Source organism: Phascolarctos cinereus, unplaced genomic scaffold (assembly GCF_003287225.1).
Source record: "Phascolarctos cinereus isolate Bilbo 61053 unplaced genomic scaffold, phaCin_HiC Scaffold_5;HRSCAF=322, whole genome shotgun sequence".
Classification (NCBI taxonomy): domain Eukaryota; kingdom Metazoa; phylum Chordata; class Mammalia; order Diprotodontia; family Phascolarctidae; genus Phascolarctos; species Phascolarctos cinereus.
Window position 1 is genome coordinate 415,821,362 of NW_027555958.1, and position 23,631 is coordinate 415,844,992.

Sequence of the window (23,631 nt, forward strand, 5' to 3'; positions counted from 1 at the left end):
ATACTGGGACTTTTTGAAAATCAGTTCCCGGCTAAATCACAAAACCTGGGACTCTTCAGTCCCGACCTGCAGGTTTTCACTAGTCCCTGCCTGTAGAGTCTTCTCTGGTTCCCCACCAAGGGGTGCTTTCCCTGTGGTGCTCATGCTGTGATCTCCACCCCAGGCAGCTCATGCCAGGGTCACCACCCTGTGGAGCCCATGTCAATGTCTCCACCTGTGGCCACGAACCTCTGAGACCTTTCAGTCTCAGTTGTTGATCAATGGTACCCCTGCCAGGGATTTACCCATCTTGGCACGCCTGAGGTGTGCAAACCCCTTTTCTTCCTAACAAATGAACTCAATTGAAAGAGACAGGAATTCAGGATTCAAGCAGAGAGGCACTTACCAGACCCCCAAGGGGGAGATGGCAGATTGGGCATCAAAGGGTCAAACTGGTATCAAAGTGCCTGGATCACCCCTTCCCCCCAGTGGTCATAAATAAGCCCTTTACCATGATAAATCCCATTTCTGACATTAGAAACGTCAACTGGGTGAAGCCCACCCCTCAAAATACAGTGGAGTCCAAACTGAGTTGGAAAGCAGAAAAGTTTTATTAGGAGGAATATCAGACATTAGTGCTGAGGTCCCCCCACTTCCTCCATACAAGGTACAGAGGAGCCCCTAGCCCAGGAGAGGCAGGGGAGATTTCTGCTTGAAAACCACAAAGGCGAGGTTCAGGGAGAGGTTGGGAAAAAGAATGGACAATCTTTCCCAGGAACAGGTAGGCACAGAAGCAGGATGTTTTGCATGAAAGCTTGACCACAATGCTGGGTTTGGGCCAGTTTTGGGGGGGGAAAGGGGGCACAGCTCAGTAAGGTCAGCCAGCGAACACCAGTAAAGGTATCTGGGAGTAAGCAGGACTTTGGCTTACTGCAGGCTCCTGATTCACTCCTTTCAGCAACCTGGCTTACTCTGTGTCCAGTACATCTACCCGGTAAGGTAACTCATGTAAAATAGACATATTAATCTCAGCGGCAATTCTACAGTATGCACACACGCACACACACACACACACACACACACATATACATCTATTGTATAAAGTCTAGTTTTGAAAACATCTCTTGTATGCAAAACATTTGATTCTCTTTTGATCAAATAGGGTTTATAGTGGCAAATTGATTAAATTATTTTAATTCCCAACATGTGCATGTTACATGAAGGTTTTATTAATCAGCTATAATTGCAAACTTCCCTGTTGTACCCTTAATCTAATATCATAGCTGACAGTACATTCAGGTCTCTCATATATGGATGTGCTGCCAGCATCTGAACAATTTTCATTCTTTGCTCAGAGTCTAGGAATATATTCAGGAGGGCTTCCCTCAAATGTTTGGTTTCTTCTGGGGATCTCTGTGATAGAATCATCAGTCTTAGCTAGATGTTGGCTAGGTTTTGTAAGATTGGGAGGTTGGGCTGCTGAAGAATCCAGTTGCTTAGAATTCTTTGAATCCTGAGTGTGGGTTGCCAGATGGTGATAGGTACCATGGCATTAAGGACTCTGAAGGCAATTTCATGAGGTCTTCCACTTGGCAGAGTTCTGGATGGAGGTAGAAAATCCCCCAGGAAGAATTTTTATGAAGAAATTCCTCTAATCTAGGTTTACTTCTTCCTAAAGGATCATCAAGAACCATAAATATGTCTCCAACAAATATATACTGAATTAACCTTTTTAAAATGATTTGTCTCCAAGATACTGATTCCATCACAAATTCTCTAAAATCATCATTGGTTACAATAATGCCATCAACTTTGTCAGTTAGGTACAACAGAAACCTATCATCATGAGAAGCAACTCTTGTTGCAAAGACCATGCATGTTGGGGTTAAAGATAATATTCTGAGGGGTCCTGGAACTGGGTCAAAAAGTGCTGCTCTTTGATGTTAGAATGTAAAATTGAAAATTGATTTTAATTTTATTTTGCTAAGACTTAATCAAACCAGATTTAATATTCCCTTTTGAGGTTCTTTACCCTTGTAAACTTCACCCATCAAACACATCTCAGAGAAACTTGTTTAAAGGTCAAGCTTTTGTCTTATAATTACCTCTATCTTTTACACCCACTTTCTGGAGAAACTTGGTTAACCTAAAGGTCAAATCTCATCTATTTAAACTATTGCTTGTCGTTCCTTTTGGAAGAGGACCAATGACATAATGATGACATCACAGGATGATGTCTTGACTTGCATGTGAATTAGATTTTAATGAGGCAGAGTTGTACAAAAGCATCAGCCTCACTCTCTTTTCCTGAGTCATAGAAATCCAGTGGTAGGACAAAAGTCAAGATGACTGGCAGGGGCCTCGGATGCAGTAGATGACCTTGGCATCATTGACGTATGACCAAGCTCTAAGCCTTCCACAGAGCCTGCTTTAGCCACCTTCATGGCCATTGGAACATTTTTCTCATCTACTCATTCCACTGGGGAAAGTCTTCACAATGCTTGGGGTAGACAGTTTTATCAGGATGTGGCCACTGCACATGCTACAGCTTCTTGAAACCACAGGCGAGAGCTGGGTGAAAGATGGGCACCAAGGGTGGATGAGCGGCCCTAAAAGGGGGCTCAACAAGTCTTCACACCAGAGATACTAGTCTTCCCTGAACATCTATTTATAGCAACTCTTATTACCTGAAGACTACTTCCATTGCCTGGGAACCTTTGTCTTGTGACTCAAATTTAAGTCTTGGCTGTGGTTAAGAGGTTTTCAGAAGGGAGTTCAAATGATGTAATCACAATTCTGACTGTGTCATTGATAGCCAATCAGAACAAGACACCCCTGTGTTGCTCAAGATTTTGCTCTGTCGACTTACTAATTGTTATAAAAGACCCTGTCATCCCTCACTCAGCGTCTTTGGTCATTGAGAGAGACCATTGACCCAATTTATTAGTTACTGCTAGTCTAACTAATAAATTGATTGTGCTTGGAACCTTACCTATTAGTTTACCTTAATTTCAATTGTTGCAAGGATCACACCTTGTTTTTCACTAAGGGATACTATCATGGTTCTGTTCCCAAGTTTCCAAAAGTATTCAAAGGCTATTGCAATCCCTCAACAGTAGAAGAACTCCTGCAGACCATGGGCAATTGCAACATTGTTCCCATCTATAACAACATACTCTTAACCTGATCTCTCTGCTTCATTTTTTAATTTCAGCCTGAATGGTGTTTCAAGAGTATCCCAGAATCTTTGGATCTCAGTAACTGAGGAATCAGCACAATGATTGGATGATCCTGCCAGCTTAATGCTAGTGATTGAAGACAGTAGCTGGAGTAGATTTAAAAAAAAAAAAAAGAAGGCATCAGAGAGAGGGGTTGGCCATTTGGCTTGACTTGGAAAGAGCACCTAGCTGGCTTTCACATAACAAGGTTAAGATTATTCTTTGGAATTGTGATCCCAACTTTTTAATACAAAATATTTTCAGGAATAACTGGCATTTTTGTCTGGTGACTCAGATTCCCTCTGGCAACAAAATCCATGTCTATAAGTACTCACTTGTCATTCAAGAGCTTCTTTAAAGGGGAACAGAAGGTGAAGAGTCATCGTGTTCTAGATCTCTGTTGGGAATTTGGCTCTGGGTAGAATTCCAATTTTCTGTTTTCTCTTCTTTTTCATTTTGCCATTTGAGGTACCTGATTTTTCTTTTATTCTGAGAGGTGACTTGAGATTTTTCTGTTATGTTTTGCTATATGTGATCCTTGTTTCCTTTGGAGAAAAATTCACTTTAAATTCATTTTGATGATTGCAATGACCTCTAGGAAGATAACTGAAATCCTAAGAAAGACATCTTTTTCTTTATAAAACTTTTTGTTTTGCCTTTTCACTTTCTTCTAAGAGTACAAATGGTTCTGTAGATGGTCTCTGCTCTTTAATAACTTTTTTCCTACAGTTTTTTGGGAGCATCCCACCATTTAAAAAAAAGTTTACTAGTATATTATGTTCTACTTACTCAGTAGTGTCTTTTACAATCATGCATAATTCTGTAGAGATAGTAGAGGATTCAGACAGCAGGTTAATAACTGTGCCTGTAGCCAATCTCTCAGTAGCAGATAGAGGCCCATCCTCCCAAACATTTTCAAATGAAACTTGTCTTTCTTCAGTATCAAAAGACCTCTTTTTGTGACATATCCTCTTTTTGGAAATAGGTTCTTCAGGTGGAGTTATACCATTTATTGGGGGGGAAAGGACCCCTGTGGTTCCAGAAAACACTATAAGCTCAGAAACAGGGGTTCCTGCTTGCTTGCTTTCATTCTCTTATAAAACCTGCCCATCATTGGACATGCTCAGCTCTTGGATGCCATTGTGGATAAATTATGTTACATAATCTATTAGAGCAATGATAGTATCAGTATTGGCATTATTTATCTATTTCATATGAATCTTGACAAGGGTAAGATTTAGGGGTTCTTTCTTCAATGAACTGGGTAAAATCAACAAGTCCATTATATATCTTCATATGATTGTTCAAATTGTTTAAATTGCTTTTTGGGGGCAGCTAGGTGGTGTAGTGGATAGAGCTTCGGCCTTGGAGTCAGTAGGACCTGAGTTCAAATGCGACCTCAGACACTTGACACTTACTAGCTGTGTGACCCTGGGCAAGTCACTTAACCCCAATTGCCTCCACAAAACAAACAAACAAACAAAATAAATAAATTGATTTTTCACTTATAATGCATTCTGGGTACTTGGTAGACTCATTTTCAAAAAGCTTCACAAGTCACTGTGTGTGACTTTTGGCTATAGCAACAACATTAGCACAACCTCCAATGTCCAGGAATGGACACATCAGCTTATTTTAATTCTGACACAACTCTTACGAAACTGTGCTGCTCCTTTGTATTTCTCTCCACTTCTCTTTGCTTTCAGATTCTCAAAATATCTTTTAAACATTTAAGTTGGATGAAGAGTTAGTTCTCTGTGCATCCAGGGATGCTCCCTCTCCCCTTCTCTTTTTAATTGGAATAATTCACATTCATGATATCAAAATCGTATTTGTGAAAATTTAGTCTCAGGCCAGCTTGATCTACAGAATTTTAGGCCAAGGGATCTTATCAATCTTTTCCCTAAAATCTTTGAAATCTACTCTTCCCTAAATCAAAAGTATGTGTTAGCAGATGTCTGCTTTCCCCTCCTTATCCATAACAATCCTAAAATGGAATGACCGTTTCTTTCTTATTATATCTTTCTTGACAACCAGTCTTTTCTTGTTACAGAAAATTAGGTCTAGAAGAGCAATCCCCCCTCACAGCTTCCATTGCCTTTTTTTTTCTTTTTGGTGAGACAATTGGAATTAAGTAACTTGCCCAGGGTCATACAACCAGTAAATGTCAAGTGTCTGAGGCTGAATTTGAACTCAGGTCCTCCTGACTCCAAGGCCAGAGCTCTATCCACTGTGCCACCTAGCTGCCCCTCCACCACCTTTTGAAGAATAAAATTAAGCCCAGCCAAGTATTCATTAGCTGCTCTACTTTTAACAAAATGAGAGTTGCAAGAGATGTTCAAATATTCGAAATCCACCATTACTACTATAATAAACCTCCATTGACAATTTGTGATCTCTTTCCAAACTCATAATTTTCTCCTTCTGTTTCTACCTTCCTTGATCTTTATACAAATATTCTCCACTATGCCTCCATTGGCTCCTAGTTTGTTTTATACAAATATGCCTTGTTTTCTTCACCTACTCTTTGCGCTAACCAAGTTGGACTATTTGCTGTTCCATGTACATTTCATCTCTCATTTCAATGCCTTTGTAACTCTCTTAGTGACATTATAAATCTCTCATGGGCTTAATTATCATCTCTATGAAAATGACTCACACATCTCTATATCCAGACTCAGTATCTCCTCTGAGCTCCAGTTTCCCATCATCAATTACTGTACCAATTTGGACATTCAAAACTGTATGAACGGGATTCATCTCAAACTCAACATACCTAAAACAGAATTTTTTATATAGCTTTCTCTTCAAATCCAACCTTCTTCTAAACTCCCCTCTCTCTGTTGAAGGCATCACCATTCTTCAAGTTGACTAGATTCATAACCTTGGTTGCTTTGATCCATAACCTCGATGCCTTGCTTGGTCTCACCCAACACATCCCGTCATTTGGCAAATTTTGCTATTTCTATCTCTACAATATCTCTTGTATCTAACCCCTTCTCTCTATTCATACAACTACTACTTTAGTTCAGATTCTTAACCTTTCCTCTGAATTATCACAGTAGCAATTGATCTCCCTTTTTCAAAACTTGAAAACTTCCCCCCAAAACTCCACACTACATTCTGTGGTAACTTCCCCACAACTTGCTTCCAAAGAGATTCCCTTAAACCCACATCTGACCACGTCACTCTACCACTTAATAAATTCCAGTGCTATCCTATTGCCTCTGGGACAAAATACAAACTCTTTTTAGCCTTTGAAGTCTTTCATAACCTAGCCTTAACTTATCTTTTAGTCTCATTGTATTATTCTTCTTAGACTGTACTCTATGATCCAGCCAATCTAGTTTTCTCTCCGCTCTTCACATATGATTCTTCATCTTCTAGCAACCTCCATGACTAGAATGCAATCCTTTCTCCCCTCTAGGTCAAGAATCCCTCTCTTCCTTCAGGACACAGTTTGAACTCTATCTTCCTCATGAGCCTTTCCTGAGCTGTCACGTCCCACCTGTTAGTATCCTCCTCTCTCTAACTTGTATTTATTCTGTATATACTTATATTTGTACTTGTTGTTTCTACCTTGCTGTACCACAGAGTGGACACTTTGTGAGAATAAGGATTGTTTTATAATTTGTATTTATATCCATAGTACCTAGCACAGTTCCTGGCATTTAATAAATGCTTGTTAATTGATGAATTTATTCTGAAATCCCTACCTTCAATCCACAAAAGTGATGAAAACACCAGCCAAGTTCAAGTCCCATTTCTTCTCCTTAGCACCTGTGTGATGCTGGGTCTCAGCTTTCTCATCTATAAAATTAGGGGGTCGGCCTAAATGGTCTTCAGAGTTCCTAGCAGCACTGAACCTGGGATTCTCTAATCCAGTTCTCTCTTCCTTCACTCTAGTCATCATTCCATTTTAAAGATTCCAATAGCTTATTAGTACTTCCAATGGCTTATTAGTATTTCTTCCTATCCTTTTCTCTGTTGCATTTTTTCTTTCCTTCAATCTTCTGAAGCAGGATAGGGAAAAAACTGCCTGTATCATTTGCTACCTTGGACCAAAGGTCTCTTTTATCACATTATCCTCCCTATGCTTCCTTATTATGCTCTACCTCCAAGCCTTCACAAGATTAGGATGGAGACGATGGAAAGTAAAGTAACTGCCCCTGTCCTACATTGCCTAGGACAACCATTGGCCTTCCCAGCTGCTATTACCATAGACCATCTTATTTTCCACTGAATTGAGTTATTTGATCAATTTGACTTCCTAGTCCTATGGTGAGCAGGAGACTTCTTGATCCCTAGTCCTTGTGATTCAGAATCATTTGCCAAGATGAAAAATCACATCTCTTGCTACCTATTCCCTAAATTTCAGCCTTATCTAGTTCAGCCCATCCATATCCTCCTTTAATCTCTCCTTCACCCACATCCTTTGCAACCACCCTTCCCCAATTATTGACAGAATCCCTTTCATCCTAGAACTTTGTCCTTTCGCACTCTTTCCATCTTGTTAAACCCATGGAGCATATCTCATTCTTTGCAACCTTGGGAGTGCAGACTGCTTTCACATCCCCACTCTACCCTCCTCCCCAGTGCCCCCCCCACCCCCTGCTCTCAACCAACACACACTGGGCCAGGAAGAGAAATTAACATACTCCTAAGAAACTGCTACCACTTCTAGACCTTCCCTCCCAAGGAATTTAGCATCTAACTCACAGTCTTTCTCCACCACAACTATTTCCTTCATTCTTAGGGACTTGATTCTTCATATAGGCAGCCCCTCAAACACTTCGGCATCCCAGTTCAATCTCAGTTCCTATGATAACTGTTTTTATTCTACGTCAGCCATCAGTATCAATGGTCATGTCTTAGCTTTAACCATTCTCCCACACTATACCACCAGCATGATTTTGAACTCTAAAATTCCCTCTTTCTGATCACAAACTTAGATCCTTCCATCTCTTCTTCAGCCTCATTCCTCTTGAACCTCTTCTTTGTCCCCCTATGATCTCCAGTCCCATCTTGCCCTGATCTCCAGTCCATCTTTCCTGTTCTAGTCTCACTTTCTTCTCTTTACCTTTTCACCTGATTCATTGTCCTCCACCTTTGAATTCTTTTCCCTCTTTACTTCGGCTATTCATGTCCTGCCATTTTCAATCCTGAATCATTTCTACCATTTGCTTTTTTCTTTTCCTTTCCCTAAGCTGCTGAACAGTGCTAGAGAAAGTTATAAGTGATGCCAACTTGGATCATGAAAAAAAATTATGTCACTGATTTCAACTTGGCCCTTATTTCATGCTGGGGAAAATGGAAACAGTTTGGCAGAAAAGAGAATCTAAACCAACATCATATACCATATACCAAAATAAACTTCAAATAGATAAATGAGCTAAATACAAAAAGTTATATAATTTGGAAAATTGGAGGATATAGTTATATCTCTCACATTGTAGATAAAGGATGAATTTACAATCAACCATGATGTAAGGAATATTATAAAAGACAAAAGCAAAAATGTTGCACAAAGAAAAAGAAAAAAGAAAAATATGGACTCAGAAAAAAAAATTTGCCCAAAACATCTCTGATAAAAATCCAATATCCAAAATTTACATGAACAGAAATTGAGATTGAGTGATTTCAAAAGCTAAGTGGTTAAAGGCTAAGAGCAAGCATTTCTCTGAAAAAATTATATAAACTACAAATAATCATTGTATAAATTGATCAAAATTGTTGATAATCAGAAATGCAAATTAAAATAGTTATAAGGTATCATATCACAACTAGAGGGGAAAATCCAATGCTGGGAATATAAAAAATGGGCACATTCTTGCTTTGCTGGTACAGGTGTATGTTGGTCCATCTGTATTAGAAAATGATTTGGAATTCTGCAAAAAAAAATATTTCAAAAGTAGCCTACCAAGTCACAAGTATAATTTAGTAGGTTAACTCCTAGGGAGTTGCCTGAGTCTCAAAGAGGTCCAGTGACTTACAACTAACTAGTTAAGTGTCAAGAGGCAGGATTTGAGACCAGTTATATATCCATGATGTAATTATGACTCTTTTGTGTATTATATATTTACATATTCTATATCATATATAATTATATTATTATTATTTATGTACTTGTATTAATTATGTATGTACTTCCAGGTTTGCTAGCTTCCTAGGCAGTGGGAATCATTTTGTGTTAGTATCCCTGGGCAAGTACCTGGGAGAGAGTGGCCACCTAACATTTGTTGAATTAAATTGAACTAAAAATTCCGTATTTTTTATAAGTTCAGTGATGCCAGAGGAATAGCCCTCATCTTGGCTGTCATGAAAGATAAATAATGGCTCCAGGGCTTGTGTCAGCAGGGAGGGTGGGGTTGAAAGACGCCCTTCCACAGTTCACTTAGCATCATGCTGGAGGTAAGTACATCATGATTAATCCAGATGAAGGCAAGCTTTTCAGCCAGCAAAGACATGCTGGCCAGAGACAACACTGTAATCATTGTTTTCTTTATTTTCTTTTCAAAATAAGGGTAACTGAGCCTGGAGAAGATGTCCAGAAGAACCAGTTCCTTGTCAAATAACACATATTGAATAAAAAAGTAAAATCTGTGAACAACCATACTCACAAAATTTCCCTCACCAAAGCCAAAATGATTTAACACTGACATGGACAGTCAGAAGAGTCATTTCCTATTCTCAATTCTGCAGCTGCCTAAGTTTTTGAGCCAATCTTCCAATAGCACCTTGCCTCAGTTTCTGAAGTTCCAAGTACTAATCTAGCAAGCATTTTAAAGCACCTGAACCTCATAAAAGGTACTCTGATACAGAGCTGAAGAGACATAAAAATAACTATGACATGAGTCCTGCCCTCGAGGAACTGCTGCTTGATGTTTCACCTTTGTTCTCAAAGAGGACCAGGACATCAGGAAGATGATGCCATGACTTGCAAGTGAATTGGATTTAAGTGAGGGAGGGCTGTGCAAAGTCACCAGCCTCACTTTCTGCTCCAGAGCCATCTGGGTTCAGTGGCAAGATACAGGTCAGGATGACTGGAGATGGCCCTGGATGCAGTGGGGGACCTTGGCCTTTTTAAGCCAAGGTCTTTCCCGGGTCTCAGTTTGTCTGAGGCAATGCCTATTCAATGATTAAGGCTAAGTAAGAAATGAGCCTAGGAATGGCCCCTTTTACCTACTTAAAAAAAAATCAGTCCAGGAGGGGAAGACCCTCAAGGTTTCTGGCCAAAACAGAAACAATTACAATTTACATTCATTCTGTGCTATCAGGACCCAAATAAGGATCACTAAGTGGGGCTTTGGCTGGAACCTATTGTTGGCCAATCAATGAGAGCCAGAGTGAATTCGGTTTAAGGCATGGTCTTTGAGAAAGAAATCTAGCCCTTAAACCCCAAGACATCTCGTTAGGTTTCAGCCATCAACATTTACATTCCTTTGGGCAGAGTACCTGCAGATAAGGGTATGACAGAGGGAGAGGAAGGAGAGGAGAGAAGGGAAGGGAAGGAGGAAAAAAGAAAGGAAAAAAGGAAGAAAGGAGGGAAGGAGGGAGCTGTGTTGCCCAACTGGAACTGGCCAGTGGCATGATATAGATTAGGATGACTGGAGATGGCCCCCCAAGGAACTTACAATACAGGCAAGGCTCTCCCAGAAATAACTATCAGTCAGAACTTGTTAAGTGCATAAGAATGGATAACCTATATCAAATTGCTTACCATCTTAGGGAAGGAAGAAGAGACAGGGAGAGAGAATTTGGAACTCAAAATATTATAAACTGAATGTTAAAAATTGTTTTACATGTAACTGGGAAAAAATAAAGTGTTATTTTAAAAATAACAACAACAAGAGTCCCAGTGTGGAAACTAATTCCACCAGTATTTGATACAGTAAAAAATATCCCAGAGAATTGTCTTCAAAGGTGAGAAATTAAGTGACTGGACCAGGGTTTCTTAACCCCCAACATCTACTTAGTTACTTATTTAAATTATTTAATACATTTATTGTGGCTCTTTGGTACCACCTTTATACTTGCATAGAAATATATGGTTATTTTTGGGGAGAAAAAGAAATGTCAGGTACAGAAGAGAGGTATGAAATGGGTTTATTTTTGTTTGTTTGTTTGTTTTGAGACTGAGAAAGGAATGCTTTTTCCAAAAAGAGAATTGAGTATTGCTCTAGGGACCACATTTTAGGAAAGATATTGATCAAACTGGAGGACAACCATAATGGTAAAGGCCCTTGTGTCCATGTAACCTGAAGATCAGTTGAACTAATGGAGTATATTTATCCTGAGGACAAAAAGACTGGGGGTGGGGGTGAAGACATAATAAAGCCTTTAAGCATTTGAAAGGCTATGACATAGAAAGCGCGATTATCTTTGTACCTCTAGGCCTGAGACAGCAGAACTGTGACCTTGTTCTATCAAGTAACTCTTAGACCTCCTGCATTTTTAATTTTTTCCTCTCCACTGGTTTCATTCCCTCTGCCTACAAATGTGCTCATGATTCTTGCCTTTAACCCAACAACAGAAAAAATGAGTTTTTTTAAATGGCCCTGCTATCCTCACGAACTATGATCCTTTTTCTCTCCTTCCTTTAATAGCAAAGTTCATTGAAAAGGGTTCTCCCTTTTTAGCTACCTCATCTGTGACTTCTACCTCTTCTTCAATGCATACATCTAGGTCTACTTTGCTAAGCCTGATTTATCCATACATCAAGTGCCCTGAGGTCTTAGCGATGCTTCCTCTTTAAAAAGAGCTCAATCCATCCATGCTTCTTCATACTATTGTATGATCCGTGTGAGTCCAGAGCTGGGACCTCTTAATAGGAGAGGGTGTCCCAGTTCTGTGGGATGAGCCACAAAGTGTAAAAATCCATAGGCCAGGGGGTCTGGAGCACCCTCTGTTTCTAAGGGGCCATGACACTGAGAAGACTGACCTGTAAAGAAAGGAATCAAGCCTTTTCTTGTTGACTCTGTCTCTTTATGTCCTCACAATGGGGACAGTCTCTTTTCAATCTAGGTTTGACTGGTATGTAATGTCTACTCAAAAGGTATTAAAAAGGGTCCCTTCTAGAAAAAGTAGTCAATGTACAACCCAGATCAGGTAGAGGACAGCTATTTCCCCCCTTCACCATGAAGAAATGTTAAAAAAAATACTTAAAAACAAATGTTAAATATGAAAGTTTCATTAGCGTGTATTGACAAATACTTAAAATGTGACACAGTAATTCATCATGTGTTACAGTCTCCCAGGAGGTTGCTACTTAAAATCTGAAATTATGAAACATTTTATAAGATTACTAAACAGGCATTTTACTTTCGCCTTGGCTCTTCGCTGTCTGAGCAACTCACTTAAGATCCCTATCTTTTTTCTCTTTAAAGCATTGAAGTACCTTCTACTGGGTCACCAACAGCCAGATCCTGTAGTTCCTAATCACACAAAATCACTAGATTGCTGCCTATGCTGGAAGCATGGACATTGGCATTGCTGTGCTAGTTATCTTTACCTGAATTCAGCGAAAGTAACATAAACAGGAGAGGCAGCTGGAAACTTGAAGTGCAATTCCAGACTCATCTAGACCAGCAAAGTCCAAGGGAGAGTTGTTAAATTCCCTAGTATTCAGAGGGCAGGAAAGAGAAGAGGTCATTCCTTTCAAAGTCTACTGAGCAAGGGGCAGCTAGGCGGCACAATGGATAGAGCCTCCACCCTAAAGTCAGGAGGACCTGACTTCAGATCTGGCCTCAGACCAAACTCTTGACACTTACTAGCTATGTGACCCTGGGCAAGTCACTTAACCCAAATTGCCTTAAAAAAAAAGTCTACTGAGCAGGCAGCTCTTTCTTTTCAGAAACTATCTGTTTTCAACATGGCACCAGGAGCCTATGCAGGGGAACAAAGCAACAGCTTTTGGATGTCCATTTTCATAGCAAAGGGCCCACTTGCCAAGGGGTTTAGAGTACAAGCTTACTTGCAAAGGAGGTAACCTAATCTAGGAGATTAGAGAAGAGTTCAGACAGCTCCCTCCCCACAATGCAAAGTGAAAATTCAGAGTTGTTTCAGTTTTAATTTCTCTTACTATTAGTGTTTTAGAGCATTTTTCCCTATGCTCACTGATAGTTTGCAATTTCTTCTTTTGAAAGCATTAAATAACAAGATAACATATTTAAAATATAGTCCACTTTCATCTTTTAAAGACATCAGAGTAGCTCACATGCCTATTCATGTTATAACAGACCACAAGCTTTGTAGAGAGCTAAGGATTCTAATTTGTACTGCCCAGGCATGCAAAAATTAAACAGACAGTGAAAATAACTCACTTCCTTCCACATATTGATTGACAAATAATTGTTGATAGGAACTACTGGAAAGCAATGTAGATATCTGAGTTAACAATGTGAAAACAGAACTTCAATCACCATTGGATGGCTGAACAACTACATTTTCATGATGGTCTGTAGACAGGAAACCTATGATCATGTGTAATCTACCAGTGGGCCTAATAACTACAGTAATTTCCAAGTTGCAATGACATTTCAAGTGTAAACGATATTTCAAGTTATCTGCCACAATTGCAAAGGGACATGAAAATATCTGTGATGTCTATTGGTGACAATATCACTGGTTCTGCTAATGCTAATGTGGTTTGTTGCCTACACCCACAATTGACACAAAGGTTAAGTTTCATTAAAAGTCAGTGAAAATAAAGATATATTTTTCCCCCTGCCAAATTAACCCACCACCTGGGTCTGTGGAATTAGACAATACAGTGATGAATTTGGAATCAAGAGATCCAGGTTTCAATTCTGACACTGATACTTATTTACCAGCTGTGAGACTGCATACAAGTGACTTAACCTTTTTGAGCTTCATCTTCCTATCTGTAAATTACTGGTGATAATGCTAGAATATCTACCTCACAGAGTTATTCTAGAGAAAAACTCTGTGAACCTTAAAGTCTGGTAGAAATGTGAATAATTGTTATTATAATATCACAATATCCCTCCATTGGTCCTTCACCAGAGCAATCTCTTAACCTGTGTTAGGTTCAGATTATGGGCACAGTAGAAATGTCCTTCAGGCCATAGTCCTCCCACCCCTTTTGAAGCAAATAGCTATTGAGGTAATTGATAGGAAAAGATATTTATCTTTTCTCTAGAGAAAAAGATGTCAGCTGACCCAGGGTGCTACCTCTTCCTCTGTATAGCCTGTCAAAGCAGTCAAGGTCTAAAGGCTTATAATGGACTCTGGTTCTTCAAGGAGGCTTCTTTAGTCCAGAGATACATTTGTACCTACTCACCTAAACTCTCCCCTTCCAATTTAAACTCTATGGTTCCATAAGACATAAATTGCAACAACAAAAAAAAATGAATGATCAATTATTCCTTGTTTCCAGCAGGGACTTGTGTGCTAGAAACTATGTCCATTCTCATTGCATCTCCCGCCTCTGAGTTTTTGGACAGGCCACTCCCTGCTCCCACTTTCCTCATCTCTTGAAGAACTTTCATAACTCTCTCCCATCAGTACAATAACTTTACTGCTCTTGATCTCATAGTTTACAGAGAGCTAAACAAGCATGATCTCATCAGAGGCTCATAACACTCCTATGAGATAGGTAATACAGGTCTTATTAATTTCATTTTACTTATGAGGAGACTGAGGTTTAAAGAGATTAAGTGATTTGCTCATAGTTATGTTGAAAATTATGGTGACTCAGTAACCCACTGTTCCCAACCCTGCTTATCAATCAGTGCTGGGGGAGGCTCTAGCGGGAAAGGAGATACTAAGTCTGCAGCCTTTTTATATAACCTGACCTTTGTCCCATACCCCTACCTGCAAATTGTCATGTTCTTACTACCTTGGGGAGGAACCGAGATGCAAGGGCCCAACCTCTTTCACTGAGGTAGACCCATCTGAATTGTCTCAAAGTTACTTATAAAAGGTGTTCCCACTTTGAAGCCAGTGCTGATCTTCAGTGATCACTCTGTTAACTTGTTGCTACCTTGAGGTACTTATAATAAAATCTTTTAATGCTCTTCGTCCTGAGTTTTGCCTTGTTAATCAGGGTGAAAGCCCAAATGAAGAATTTTCCTTTCTACAGTTAGTAATATTGGAAGCAGGATTTGAATCTAGGTGTCTTGACTCCAAGTCCCAAGCTTTACCCACTGCTGATAGATTCATTTTCTATTACCTTGTAAGGCTGAGAGAGCCCTTGTACTAAGAGGACGAAGTATGGAAAAGAAGGAAGACATGGCAGGAGGAGAAGGGAAACATGGTGTCAGTAAGCCATGGCAAAAGAGAGGAGGCCCAAGTAGGACACTCCACTGAAGATAGTGGGGGAGACATGAGAGGAATGAGAATTTTAGGCCAGAGCTCTGCTCCCATCCAAGGCTAGTGATTTCTTGTTCTCTTGAGATGAGCTGATACACAGGCAGATTCCTTCATTCATTTTGGAGAGGATAGCAACTGCTCTGTAGTTAAGGACTACATGATACCATGGCCTGAACAATGCTATGCTACATGCACTTGAGAGTTCCTATAGCTAAATTTCCAGGCATGGTTAGAGGAAGCATTTTTTAGCTTAAAAAGTATAAATTTAATTTAAGCAGGGATCACCTCGGGGGAGGTGGCCAGGGTCAGAAACTCAAGAAAAGACAAACAATACTTTTTTCAGATGATCCTGTGAGAAAAATCAAAGCCAATGGACTGAACAGAACAGGGTGATTGTTGGCAAATATTGAGATCAATCTCCCTTCAGGGTAGCTGGATTACCATTCATTTTGAAATATTGCTAAAAAGCACGAAGCAGATCACCTATGTGCCACTCGCCAGACCTTTGCCAAAAGCTTAATTTCTGAATTCCTATTGAGTATAGGTGCTAGGAAGCAGGATTGACCCTTTCCACAGATGGATTTGACAAGGTCTTGTTTGCTCCCCAAATGTCTTTCCCATCAGTCTGAAATATTGCCTGCTTCCAGCCTCTCCCTCTTCCAAACCATCCTTCACATAGCTGCCAAAATCATCTTCCTAAAGCACAGGGATGATGATGACATTTCCTTGCTCAGTAATCTTCAATGGCTTCCTATTGCCTCTAGGCTAATAGAGCTCGGTATTTAAATCTCTTCAGTTTGGCCTCCAGCCTACCTTTAGAGACTTATTTCCCATTATTCCCCTTTCAATCACTCGACATTCCAGCCAAACTGGGATTTTTGCTATTCCTTGAATTGGGCATTTCATCTCTTTTCTCTTTAGCACGGTTGTCCCCCACGCTTGGAATGCTCTTTTTCTTCCCCCTTTGCCTCTTGGAATCCATAATTTCTTCCAAGGTTCAGTTCATGTCACTTCCTAGTTGGATCCTTTCCTGATCCTTCTAGCAGTATATCTTCCATTCACTTATTTGTGTAATGTATCTCTTCTCCCTTCCCCACCCCATCCAGTAGACTGTGAGCTCCTTGACAACAGGGACTTTTAAAAAAAAAATTTGTATTTATATCCTTAGCATTAGTGTCTTAAACATAGTAAACTCTGAATAAATGCTTGTTAAATGAATTGAAAGCCCTATGAACTGGCCACTTCTGTTGGGGTAAGACATCTATTCTAGAAAGCCTCAGTGTGTTTTGAGAATCAGATCAGAGTATGCTTGTAAAGCAGGCATTAAAATCTAAAGTTATGTAAGAGGGAACTAGATTAGTAAGAGGGGCCAGATCAGTTTGCTAATTCCCCAGCAAAGTGCAGAGCCCTCAGGGAACTGAACATAATACAATTACATTTTGACAATGGAGTAGGGAAAAGAAAAGGTCTAGAGTTTCCGGTATTGCCAGGGGAGGTCAGGCTTGGTGGTGGAGACATTGGCCCTGAGTCCAAAAATATGGATTAAGGGTCTACAATATACAAGGTAGTGATTAAACCCTGCTTATACAAAGACATGAATAAAACAATCTTTGCCCTCATGGAACATGTATTAAATACAATCTTTGTGTAGATGAATACGAAGGAGAAGAAAGGGAGCACAAACCAAGTGCCAGCTGAGGCAGTTAGGTGGCACAGTGGGAAAGGGTGTTAGACCTGGAGTCAGGAAGACCTGAGTTCAAATCCATCCTCAGACTAGCTGTATACCCTGGGCAAGTCAGTTAACCTCTGGCTGCTTCAGTTTCCTCCTCTGTACAATGGAGGATAATAGCACCTACCTCCCAGGATTGTTGTGACAGTAAAATAGAGGTTGTAAAGTGCTTTGCAAACCTTAAAGTGCTATATAAATGCTAACTAATACTATTATTTTATTAACAAGTAAAGGGGAGGGGCAGTGACATAACAGAAGGGTTCCAGAGAAAGGGTGATATATAAGATTAGTTTAGAAGGAAGATAAGAATGTAAGCAGAGATGAGGAGGGAAGTCAGGATGGGGGATGGGGATGGCCAAGGCCATGGAGCAGAGGTGGGAGATGGCATTACAACAGAAAACAGGGAAGAAAATGGAAGACCAGAGATGTTCAGTACAAGCTCACACATGTATGAAGCAGTAAGAGACTGGAGCCAGACTGAATAGTAGGCTAGTTTGCATTTGGGAAACTGCACTGCTATTCTAAGAATTCTAAACTATCCTGGACTCAGGATAGTATTCTCTTACTTATGCTATACGTCTGTGGCTCATACAGTATCTTAATCTCTGAAATAATCTGAATTGTGAGTGCCCAATGTTCAATGGAGAGACTCATGAAATAATGTAAATAATATCATGAAGAAAATGTATGATCAGAAAAGGAGATGGCCAAAGGATCATAAGTGGTGTGAAAAATGATTTCTCTTGGTAATCCGTGTCTTGGAGACTCAGAGCTCCACCCTGCTAGCCTTCTGCTTCAAAGTTCTTCAGAAGGACATCACTGTTAATGAGATTGCATCAGATCTTCTTATCCTGGTCAAACCTGACCCAAACCTGAATTGATTTGATCCTACTCAGGCTTGGGTGGAGACAAATACTACTGCCCAGATAGAAGGAGGCTAGAAGTGGACTGGAATGATGGCGGGTTGATATGAGCCCCTGTTGAAAGGGTATATAACGCTGTACTCCAAAATCCCTTTCGAGCCAGTTCTGAACTTGCCCCTTTGGGGGCCCGGTTTTGAACTGAGTTCCCATGCAATGCATGTCAAGTCAGCTTCAGAGAAAGTAAACTGTGGACATGTACCCCAATTTTGTTTGTCTCTTAGATAATAAATTGGGGTTCATGGGGCTCCGGGTTCACAGCGGATGTAGCCTGGGGGATGTACTGGACCTTGAAAAATACTAAAAGACATAGAGAAAGGTCTCTATTGTGTTGAGTAGATCTGCAATAGTATTTATGAGAAAACATAGACAAGAAATGTAAAAATTGAAGACACAAATGTAACCCAAGTTCCAAAGTCTATTGGTATGGGCCTGGGACTTGGGTTACACATAGATTCATTATGATCTGAACCAGTGAATTCACAGGGAAGATATCACATGGAAGAACCAGTGTAAAGGCTGGACTAGTAAACAAGGAGAATTTCATAGACATATAGACAAGAAGTATTTATTAAGCACTTACTACAGACCAGTCTCTGTACTATGTAAATACAAGCAAATAGACAGGATGTCCCATGAAGACATGGTTGGCCTAGTCATCTTCCTGAAACTGGAGGCTTTGGAAGGAACCAGCTAATCGGGGGAGTAGCTGGAAAGGGTGGAAGGTACTTCCAATATGACAAATATTTAAGGAGTGGAATGAACTTCCATAGTGAAGATGTTTCTTTGGCATGGTAGAGAAAGTCCTGTGGAGATAAGACAGTGCAGCCTAGAGAAGAATGAAAGTATATATAATATACCTGGATTTAGGGAGGCCTTTTAAAAAGCCCCCCCCACAATAACCTTATGGCTAAAGATAAATGTGGGTTAGATTACACTTAGGTGGACTTGAAATGTTTTGAAGTACCAGAACCAGAGAGTAGTGTAATGTTTGCCTATTTCCTGTCCAAAATGGAAGTGAGGTTAGCATGATGTAACTTGTTCTGGATGAAACCATGGTAGATCTTAGTCATTATGGCATAGTGGAAAAAGCACAACCTTGAGAATTAGAGGATCTGGGTTCAAATATCACACCTATTGCCTATACAACCAACCTTAAGCAAGTCATTTAGTCACCATGGATCTCATTTTCCTCATCTGTGAAATGAGGGGGTATAACTAGATAGACTCTGTGGTCCCTTCTGCCTCTAGGCCGCTCTATAATCACTGTACCCTTCCTATATGCTTAACTGCCATCCATTTAATATACAGAAAACATTTTGCCAGGGGTTGAGATCAAGTTCATTGGCCTATCATTCAAATAATTTATCTAACCTATTCTTTTTTCAGAAAATCATTGGCTGTCGTCATGCAGCATCCCTTTCATCCTCTATGGTTTGCAAAGAACACTAGCCACAGTTCACTAGTACTTTCAGTACCCTGGCATAACTCATTTAGGACTGATGCTTTAAACCCATTCAAAGCAGTGAGTCTTAACATCCATCAACCTCACTTATTTTTGCTTTTAGCCCCATGCTAATGGATTTGAAAAGAGCCAATGAAGCTGTTTAGCTGACTTTTGATCAGAGCTGAATCAAATGCCCATTTAAAACTGAATTTTAGAACATTCTTCTCAGCATTCTGCCATAACAGGGCTGGAATTCTAGGATAGCCAAGCAGTCTGAGTGCTAAATTTGACATCATTCTAATTAAATCTGAGAGATTCAGAGGAGACACAACTGCAAACTCTGAGTGGTGCCAGGCTAGAATAATAAAGAAAGGTTTATTCTTGAGCAGAAGAAAACACAAGTACCCAGGAGCCAGTCCTGTCTGATTAAGGGAAATTTAACTCTTTAGAAGCTACCAAGCTGGACCATTATGTAACTCTGGGGAGGTAGTTTATCTGAAGGAGCCAGGAGGGAAAGACATAGATGCAACCTGAATTGAGATAATGTTGAATGTGCTACCTATTCCCTGTGTATGTATGACATGGGATTAGGGAGAACCCGGCAACTTGGTCAGGTGGGTATACCCCACCTCCACAGAAAGGAAGAGATACATTCATTGTGGATTACACTTGTTTGATCTAATTTGTATTAAATCTTTGTGGCAGAGTTAAGTGGGAGACCTGGAACATAACCGAGATGGAAAATTACAAGGACATGTTCAGGGCCCTTGACAAAATGATATTTACATAACTTACTTTCTCCAAAACATAATCAGATAAGACTTTAACAGTTCTGGCTGTACCCATCAAGGAAACTCCTGTGAGAGCCTCCTTCTTTGGCATCCTTTCTATTCAGATGAGAAGCCTTGGCTGAGTATGGGAAGGGACAGGGGGAGAAAGACAAAGACAGAGAAAGAGAGTTTAGTAGAAAGAACTTTGGAATGGCAGCCAGGAGAACTGGGTTTCAGTCTTAACTCTTCTAGTGACTATAAAGGCAGCCGATAGGTGACTCGGGCAAGTCTCCAAGTCACTTTGGCCTGTTTCCTCATCTGTAAAATGAGGGAGTTAGATGTTTTCATCTCTCAGACCCCTAATGGTTCTAAGAGTTTATGAATCCACTTATTAGCACAGTTGGCCTTCCCCACCCCCCTTTTTATACTTTTCAGCAACAAGTCCCAGTCTGGTTTCCAAGCTGTCAGCTCCTAAATGAGAGGCCTCCCTTACGGGAGATAACAGTTGTTTATTTCGCAGAAAAGGTTGGCCAGGTTTCTGGCGGTCTTGCTTCAACCAAATGTGTGTAACTCCAACAGATTAACCTCTTGTGGCAGTCCCAGGCTGAGCACAGTTCTGAAATCATCTGTGTTGGTTTCCCAGGGCACTCCCGTAAGGGATGCTTGACCTGATTTCTCCCCCAGAAACTCAGCCCAGATCAAATGTAGCCAAGCTCTACATTCACCTCTCCCACGGCTGCCCTTGAAGTGTGGGTCCCTGCTCCCCACCCCCATCCCACAATGCATCAATCTTAGCTCTTTTTCAAACACTTTTCCAGAGGCTCTTGTGTTGATGTTTTAGCAATAATTATGCGCTTGAAACCTAAGTTCTGAAACAATGCTTGTTGACTGATTTGACTAACTATGTATAAGTGGTCAATTTAGAGGAAGAAAGCCCTGAGTTCAAATCTGCTTCAGACATTAGCTGTGGGACTCTGGGCAAATCACTTAACCGCTATCTGCCTCAGTTTCCTTATCTGTAAAAAGGGGGATAATGATGCCTGTGGTACCTACTTCACGGGATTGCCATGAGCCTCAAACAAGGTAATTTATATAAAGAGTGACCAAACTTAGAAGCTACTATTATTTCCATTTTACAGAGGAGGAAACTGAGGCCCAGAATTACACATCTAGTAAGTTTCTAGTGTGGAATTTGAACTCAGGTCTTCCAGGTCCTTATCTCCAGGTCCAGTACTCTATGCATTATACTACCTAATAATATCAATAATAATAGCATATATTATGTTATAAATCATAATAATTTATACTACCTATGATGAAGCATATTATATGTAGTATATTATAATTACATATTACAATATAATAATATTATTGTTTTTGTTGTTACTATTATTAAATGTTATCATTTGTGTTGATACTCTAGCCTAGTGCCTGACACTTAGTGTTTACAGATGACCTGACTCTAAGCCTCTTTCTCTTCTTTGACATGTCAGGCCTCAAGCCATTTATATATTTTTTTATTTTTAGGCAGTTGGGGTTAAGTGACTTGCCCAGAGTCACACAGCTAGTAAGTGTCAAGTGTTTGGTCTGAGGCCAGATTTGAACTCAGGTTCTCCTGACTCCAGGGCCAGTGCCCTATCCACTGTATCATCTGGCTACTTATATTTTCAATATTGTTGAAGGAATTTCCTTCTCTTTCCGTGGTAGGATGGACACTGAGGGTATTTTTCAGGGAGGAGGAAAGGAGCCATTCATTGGCAAGAGGATCCTCTGCATCATTGTTACAAAGACCTTTTCTGCAGGCCTGGGAAGGATTCCTTTCTTGAACTGATGACTTCAGCAGGATTCCAAGTCACATGTGAAAATGACCAACTCGTCAATTAATTTACTGTGTTATTTTAGTCAAATCAAGCATTGAGCAATGGGAATGAATCCAGGATCAAGCATCAGAAGACCTGGGTTCGAATCTCATCTCTGTTACCTTACAAAGTACCTAGCCCTTTATTCAGCACTGTGGGAAGGACAAAAAAAAAAACAAAATAAAAAATAAAACAAAACAAAAAACCCCCACTCTATCCTTGAGGATCTTACGTGATAAAACGTGCTTAGGGCAGTGCCCTGGTGGAGGCTGGCTTTCTCTCCTTTTTCTCTGCTTGGGTACTCCTCAGTGCATCCTCAGGACAAGACAGCCTTAGTTATCATTCAGTTAAGCTTTCCTTCAGGGGGAGGAAATGAAATGCCTGAGTCCCAACTACATACAGGTAAATTAAGTTATGATTTTATAGTGTAGACTAGTTAGGACAAGGTGTTTGCACCCCTAGGCCAGTTTGAAAATAGCAGCCTCTGGCAGCTCCCTTCCACCAAGGTGCCCCTTGAACCTATATTGTAAATGTACACATTTTGGCTTGTCACAAAACAAATACCTACGTGCCACTGGGAACCGAAATTTTGTCAAGACAGCACATTAAGACAACACCACCAACAATGTGACTTTGTAAGAAGTCCTATCTAACAGTGTCCCTCACTCTGATAGCCACATGCTCCTTCCATGTTGTACCTTAAGCAGCTGCCCCCTCGCTCCTAGGTTGGCTACAATTTAATGCAAGCATTCTCAAAACGTGATCCAGTTATACTTGAGGGTCCCTGAGACCCTTCTGGGTTGGAGGGGGCATCTGTGAGGCCAAAAGTATTTTTAAAATAATGCTTTGACCTTTTAAATGTTTAATATGATAAATATCAGGGCAGCTAGATGGCACAGAGGATAGAGTGCCAGGCCTGGAGGCAGGAAGACTCTTCCCTCTGAGTTCAAATCTGGCCTCAGACACTTGTAGCTGTGGGACCCTGGGCAAATCACTTTACCCTGTTTGCCTCAGTTTTCTCATCTGTAAAATGAGCTGGAAAAGGAAATGGCAAACCACTCCAGTATCTTTACCAAGGAAAAACCCAAATGAGGTCATGTAGGGTTGGGCATGACTAAAAAACGAATAAACAACAAGTACCTTGGGAGTATTTTCTGCATAAAGGTCAGCTGATCTGAGATGAAGACAGATTGAATAGAGCAATAACTCGGAGAGACCTCAGCCACCAGTAATGTTGCTTAATCTGAATGAGTCGAGTGCCCTCCAGGTATGACCCTACAGAGAACTCCCGTTGGCCTCCTGCTCAGAGCAGAGTAACAATGATCAGTCACCCCCTGGCAAGGGCGAGCTGACCCTAGAAGGACACACACTAAGCT

General features: G+C 40.4%; 1 pseudogene; it reads right to left on the reverse strand.

Annotated features, from left to right (window-relative positions):
- Nucleotides 1-1,475: 1,475 nt before the first annotated feature.
- On the reverse strand, nt 1,476-20,508 carry LOC110196987 (NEDD4-binding protein 1 pseudogene; annotated as a pseudogene).
- Nucleotides 20,509-23,631: the final 3,123 nt, after the last annotated feature.